At 54.1% G+C, this 6,823-nt stretch overlaps 1 long non-coding RNA gene across 1 annotated transcript; it reads right to left on the reverse strand.

Annotated features, from left to right (window-relative positions):
• Positions 1 to 2,787: 2,787 nt before the first annotated feature.
• On the reverse strand, positions 2,788 to 5,343 carry LOC148217751 (uncharacterized). Its single transcript, XR_015800780.1, has 2 exons — positions 4,081 to 5,343; positions 2,788 to 3,755 (listed from the first exon to the last, which is right to left on the reverse strand). It is a non-coding gene; the product is annotated as an uncharacterized LOC148217751 (long non-coding RNA).
• Positions 5,344 to 6,823: the final 1,480 nt, after the last annotated feature.

A 6,823-nucleotide genomic window follows, 5' to 3' on the forward strand; every position in this document is an offset into this window, starting at 1 on the left:
TGGGGGAAAAAATCAGTGAGAAATGGGGAAAATATGGGAAAAAATCCACGAAAATTGCGGGAAAAAATGCATGAAAAATTGGGGAAAAATCAGTAAGAAATGGGGGAAAAAATCCATGAAAAATGGCGGGAAAAATCAGATCGGCGATCGATAGCTAATGCGTGCCTATGGGTTAGATCGGCGATCGATTGATCGCGCCTGCCGATCGATTATATCGGCGATCGATTGCTAATGCCTGCCGATCGATTAGATCGGCGATCGATTGATCGCGCCCGCCGATCGATTAGATCGGCGATCGATTGCTAATGCCTGCCGATCGATTAGATCGGCGATCGATTGATCGCGCCTGCCGATCGATTATATCGGCGATCGATTGCTAATGCCTGCCGATCGATTAGATCGGCGATCGATTGCTAATGCCTGCCGATCGATTAGATCGGCGATCGATTGATCGCGCCTGCCGATCGATTAGATCGGCGATCGATTGCTAATGCCTGCCGATCGATTAATCGCGCCTGCCGATCGATTAGATCGGCGATGGATTGCTAATGCCTGCCGATCGATTAGATCGGCGATCGATTGATCGCGCCTGCCGATCGATTAGATCGGCGATCGATTGCTAATGCCTGCCGATCGATTAGATCGGCGATCGATTGATCGCGCCTGCCGATCGATTAGATCGGCGATCGATTTCCAATGCCTGCCGATCGATTGCTAATGCACACTATTTGCACACTCCTTGCACACCCTTTGCACTCATACAGAGGCAGGAGGTTTCTCAGTTCTGGTCGGGGTTTTTTGGGGCGTTCATTCCGGGGGATTTCCTCAAGGATTGGGACACTCCTTGATTCCATCCCTTGCCTGTCTCCCAAGCGCCACCCTGTGGGCAGAGCGCGGTACTGCGCGCCTGCCTCTCCCAAGATGGCGGCTCGGGTGTCGCTCCCCGACCTTCTAACTCTGGCTGCAAAAGGAGGGTGGCACAGCAAGGAGCCCGCTCGCTCTAGTGGGATGCCTGCGCACGACGCCGACACCGATCCCACGGGTGCGATTTTCGGCGGCGTTTCCAATCGTGCGGACATCTCCTTCAGCCCGCTTCGGCCCGGGGGAGAGGGGCGGGGCCGCCAGCGATGGTCCCGGCGCAGCCCGGGCAGGCTCGGGGCGGAGCCGGGGCTTGGCGAGGCGGGGCACGGAGGTCCCGGGGACGGGACCGGGCGGGGCCGGGGCGGTGCTTTAGGGGCGGTCCCCAGTGGTCCCGGGCGGCACCGGGGGCGGGGCCGGGTGATCCCGGAGCGGTACCGAGCTGTGCTGGGGACGGTGCTGCAGGGGCGGTGCCGGGCCCGCCTCAGGGTGATTGAATGCCCAGAAATCGCCTCCTCTGCCCCGTGCTCACACTGAGCTGCGGGCTGCAGCGTGCTGTCGGAGCTCCGCACACAGCACGGATTTGGGCTTCCCCTCCTCTCAAACCCTCTCCCCCTTCTTCCTCCTCCTCATCTTCCTCTTTGTCCTCTGTCACTGCTGAGGCTCTGGAAAGAACTGAAATTCTGCAGGGAGAGATGTCCTCTCGTGGCCCCAGGGACTGCCTCGGCACGGGCCACGAGCGCCTCCGGCCCCTGCCTTCTCCTGCTTGAAAAGATCACCTGGAGCCCGAGCTCGGGGGGGTGAAATCAGCTGAAATCCAGGTAACTCTGTCAAGTGCCCCCCAGGGACATCGGCGGGGCTGGGGGATGAGGGTTTGAAACAGGAAATTCTTTGGAATATACACCTGTCCCTGTGCCGATGCTGCTGAGCTTCCTGCCACAGTATATCCCCACTCCATGAGGCGCTGTGAGGTTATGGCAGTGGGAATTGAGCAGGGAATTCGGGGCTATGGGCATAATTCACGGGAGCTAGCAAAGCTGACAGCCAACCCCAAATCGGGGCACAGCACAGAGAACAATCTGTGTGCTGCCCTGTCAGCTCAAGCTCCTGGGCTGGGAAGTATTGGGAGTTAAATGTATGGAATTACACAAATCACAGCAACTGGCATCACCCAGAGGGACAATCCAAGGCCCAAACAATTCCTCCACAGTCCACTCTGGGAAAAACACCCTGTGCCTGCCAGGAGCTCTGACCCTGCTTTTCCTACCAGCTCCTGAGCAGTGTCAGGGCCACCACGACGCCTTTAAAATCCAGATAAACCCCAAATCCTACACAGTGAATAATGAATAATCCAAAGAAAGTACTGAATTGTTGTCATTAAAGCTCAAAACTCATTAAGAATTCTATGACAACAGTGTAATGGACTCCAGGAACCTCATGAATGCTCTCGGTTTCATTTTTGTGTCTTTTTACTCCCTCATTTGGCAGCTTGTAAAACTTATCCTGAAATTCAGAGGTCAAGCAGGATCGACTTTGGATTGACCTTCACCTCTGTTCCCACTTTGTGCAAACACAACTCGTGCCCAGGTGGGTGAACTCATCACCTCAGCTTTTCACTCCAGAGTATCCCCTCCTTATTTCCCTGTAGATGAACTCAGATCCACTCCTCACCTCCACTGGTCATCCAAGCGTCCATTCTGTTCCCCACAGGCCCTGGTGGCCCCAGGGAGCTCCCTTGGCCTTTCTCCTGCCCCTCTGCAGCCCGAGGTCGCTACACAAACAGTTCTTGTGTCCCCTCTAAATGACCCCGGGTTTTCTGCTCAATGAATGGCATGACCCGTGCCCACTGCTCATGATTCACCCAACCAAAATCAAGAGCAAATGTTGCTTGGGCTTTAAGAACTTGAAATAACTCTGAAGCAGAAGAAATCACCTTTTTCTTCTGGTTTTTATTTTTATTTTTTCATTTAAGATGCTGGACTTGCCTCTGTGGATGTGTGCTGAGCTCTCACTGCAGGGGACTGTCAGGCCTGAATGGCTGTGAGTTCGTGTTTCTTCTCAGTAGGGAATCAGAAATTATTCTTAGACCATAGAATTGTTTTCTGAAACCTTTCCCCTTTCCTCTTTGTGCCTTTGAATTTTTCAGCTGTTCCCTGTTGTCACTTCCCCTGCCTGACTTCTGTGCAGCTCCTAGCTGGGAAAAACTGGGAAACTTAGAGGGTACAGAGGTGGAATTTTTGGCTGGATTTTTCTAACATTTCTAATTTTGCTGAACTTATTTCCCCAGTGAGAAGAGCACGAACTCACAGCCATGCAGGCCTGACAGTCACTGCGGGAAATCTGACACAGTATTAATAAGTAACCTTTCTGAGAGCAGTCACCACCCCCAGTCCTCCAGCCTTGTCAAATGTTTGCAATGAATGGACCCAAGTTCTAATCCTTAATCTAAATTTATGTCAGCTTTGTTAGAAAGATACCGGACAGTAAATCATACAAGAGAATTTAAAAATTGCACAAAGAATAACAGGCCCAGACCAAACCCAACCACCCCCATCACCGCTCCACCCCAATTTTGGGAGAAACAGTGATACAGTTTATAAATACTCTCCTTCCACACTATTCAGTCCTTCACCGCACATCCCCAGAGAGGAGTCCCTCAGACCTTGCTCCCCTGAACACCAGGAGAGCTGGAGTTTCACCCAGATCCCACATTCCCATGGCAGTTAATCCCAGCAGGGAGGCAAAGAGGAACCCTGCATCCTCTGACATAGCCCACAGCACGGGCAGCACCAGGAGCCCTCCAGGCTCAGACCTCTGGTGCTGAAGCCTCTGGGCTTTGGCTGATCAAACACCACAGTTCTTGGCAAAGATGCAGGAGAGTCGTGATTCTTCCTGTCCTGAAAGAGAGGAGGAAAAGAAAATTAAGTCGACTGCAGAAGGATTCCAGCTCTCAACTTCTGCTCTGATTCCTCACTCTGGGGTTTTATCCATGACAAGTGACACCAATTCAGAGTGCCCTTTTCCAGCATTTTTATTCCTAACTATTTCAGACATTAAAAGGATGCTCATTTCTCTATTGTATTCTTTGCTTAATTTTATTAGCGGCATTTTCATCCCAGACCCCACTTGTCAGTTCTTCAATCCTTTAGCACTGGACTTGGCACAAAGGGATACCCGTGGTGCTGCATCACAAGAAATCCCAAAGAGAAACCCCTTCCAAACCTGACGGAGAAAGCTTTCAAGGCACTCCAGAACACAGACAGCTTTTCCTGCCTTGTCAGGCCACACCAATTCTGTCCCATCCACCTGAACTGTGCAGATGAGGAAAAGGCTTTCCTTGCTCCTCGGGAATCACGGTCTGAGACCACAGATGTCCATCCTAGGCAGCACCTGGAAACAACGTGGGAAAGGCAAAATGAGAGTGTTTTCTATCAGAAAATTACTACTACTAATAAAAATAACAATCAGAACTTCTGGACAAATTTAGTAACATCACTTTGATATGAGAAATACAGGCCATGCCCATCCTTGTAGCCCAGGTGAAAACAGGAAGGAGAACTAGAGGAAAAGCAGAGTCCCTTATTTGATCTCTGGACACAAACGGAGGCCTTTTCCCTGTGAAACCAAACTCACCCTTCCAGGGTCCTGAGATCAGCTACGAGGAGGCTTTTGGCACTCCAAGAGCAGCTGGGTCACAGCTGGATGCGGCTTGGGTCTGGGAGACACCGTGCTCCTTCTGGAATTATAGCACGCAAATGCCTGCTCCTGGCCCCGGGCCCGGAGATAAAATCTGTGGGGTTTTTCCCTGTGCAACATTGTTCACCCCTCCCAGGTTCCTGAGATCTGCACAGAGGAGGCTTTGGGCACCCCAAAGGCAGCCAGGGTTACAGGTGGGGGCAGCTTGGGCTGGGAGAAATCCTCATCCATTTGGAATTTTATCAGGCAGAAACCTGGCTGGGTGCACAGGTCTCTGGACACGACCAGTGGCCCTTTCCCCTGTGAAACAATACTCACCCTGCCAGGCTCCTGAGACCACTTAGGAGGAGGGGTTTGACTCTCCAAGAGCAGTCGCAACGAGAGATGCTCACACAGAAGGCCATGCAGAAGAGGAAACGAGCGCACCCGCAGCCCCCCAAGGCGCGCCCCAACGCCCCAGACCCGGCACCGCCAGCTCGGGCAGTCCCATAAAGCATCCCCCGCCTCCGCAGCGGCGGGACAGGCGGGGCCCGGGGTCCCGAGGAAACCGAGCGTGCCCGGAGGCGCGGCAGGACGGCAGCGCAGCGCCGCCTGGCGGCGGAGCAGGAGAGCAGCGCCGGGCCCCATGGCAGTATCGGTACCCGTGCGCCCCCTGCTGTCCGCGGCGATGCAGCGCCCGATGCCGAGTTCCACGCCCGTGTCGCCGAGGGAGAGGGGCACCGCTGGCTGGGGCCTCCCCGCCGACACGGACAGAAGCCGAAGCAGAAGCCCCGGTGCATTGGCGGCCCCTACCCAGCGGGCCGGGCTCCGCCGGGCCCGCGGCCCCGCGCGGTATCGGGTCGGCCCGCTCCCGTCTTCGTCGCACCCGGCCCTGCTCCTGGCATGAAGCGCGTCACCGCCCCGCGCCGTCCCGCCCCCCGCGCGTCATCGCGTGCGTTCGGCGGCCCGCCCCGGGGGCGGTGCCGGGGGCGCTACCCGGGGCGGTGCCGGGGCAGTGTCGGGGGCGGCACCGGGGGCGGTGCCGGGGCGGTGCCGGGAGCGTTCCCGGTCGCCGTGCCGGGGTAGCCCGGGGAGCGGTTCCGGGAGCGGTTCGGGGGCGGTGCCGATTGCAGTCCCGGTCACTGTCCCCAGTCCCCCGTCCCCAGTCCTGGTCCCGGTCCCAGTCCCCGGTTCGGTCCCGATCCTGGTCCCAGTCCCAGTTCCCCGTCCCGGAACCCGATCACGGTCCTGGTCCCAGTCCCCAATCCCGGTCCCGGTCCTGTCTCCAGTCCCCGTCCCCGATCCCGGTTCCGGTCCCTGTCCCAGGTCCCCGTCCGCGATCCCGGTCCCTGTCCCATTTCCCCGTCCCGGTCCCCGATCCCAGTCCCGGTCCACGTCCCGATCCCGATTTTTCCCCCCCTTTCACACTGATTTTTCCCCCGATTTATCAATGATTTTTTTCCCCATTTTTTCCCATTTCTCACTGATATTTTCCCCCATTTTTCAGGGATTTTTTTCCCCATTTCTCACTGATTTTTTTCCCCATTCTTCATGGAGTTTTCCCCCCGTTTTTCACTGATTTTTCCCCATTTCTCACTGACTTTTTCCCCATTTTCCCCCATTTCTCACTGATATTTTCCCCCATTTTTCATGGATTTTTTCCAGATTTATCCCCATTTCCCACTGATTTTTCCCCATTTTTCATGGATTTTTCCCCCCCGTTTTCTTACTTATGTTTTTCCCCGATTTCTCATTGATTCCCCCCCCCCCCCCCATTTCGCACTGATTTTTTACCCATTTTTCCCCATTTCTCACTGATTTCTTTCGCCATTTTTCATGGAATTTCCCCACCCATTTCTCACTGATTTTTCCCCCATTTCTCACGGATTTTTTCCCCACTTTTCCCCATTTCTCACTGATTTTTTTCCCCATTCTTCAGGGATTTTTTTCCCCATTTCTCAATTAACTTTTCCCCACTTTTCCCCGTTGCTCACTGATTTGTTCCCCCATTTTTCATGGATCTTTTTCCCCATTTCTCACTGATTTTTCCCCCCCATTCTTCATGATTTACAGGATACTCTATCGTTAATGGAAAGCAATTAAAGGAAGGGGGGAGGTTACCAGCCACCTGGTCAGCTCAGACAGCAGAGCTGCACACGCTTGTGAGAGCCTGTGAATTATAGCAGGACAAGACATTAAATATATTTACTGATTCTAAATATGCATATGCGGTAATACATGCATTTGGAAAACTAGGGGGAAAAAAAGAGGTTTATTAAGCTGCAGAAGA

The sequence above is a fragment of the Sturnus vulgaris genome, unplaced genomic scaffold, assembly GCF_052056855.1.
Source record: "Sturnus vulgaris isolate bStuVul1 unplaced genomic scaffold, bStuVul1.hap1 Scaffold_304, whole genome shotgun sequence".
NCBI lineage: Eukaryota > Metazoa > Chordata > Aves > Passeriformes > Sturnidae > Sturnus > Sturnus vulgaris.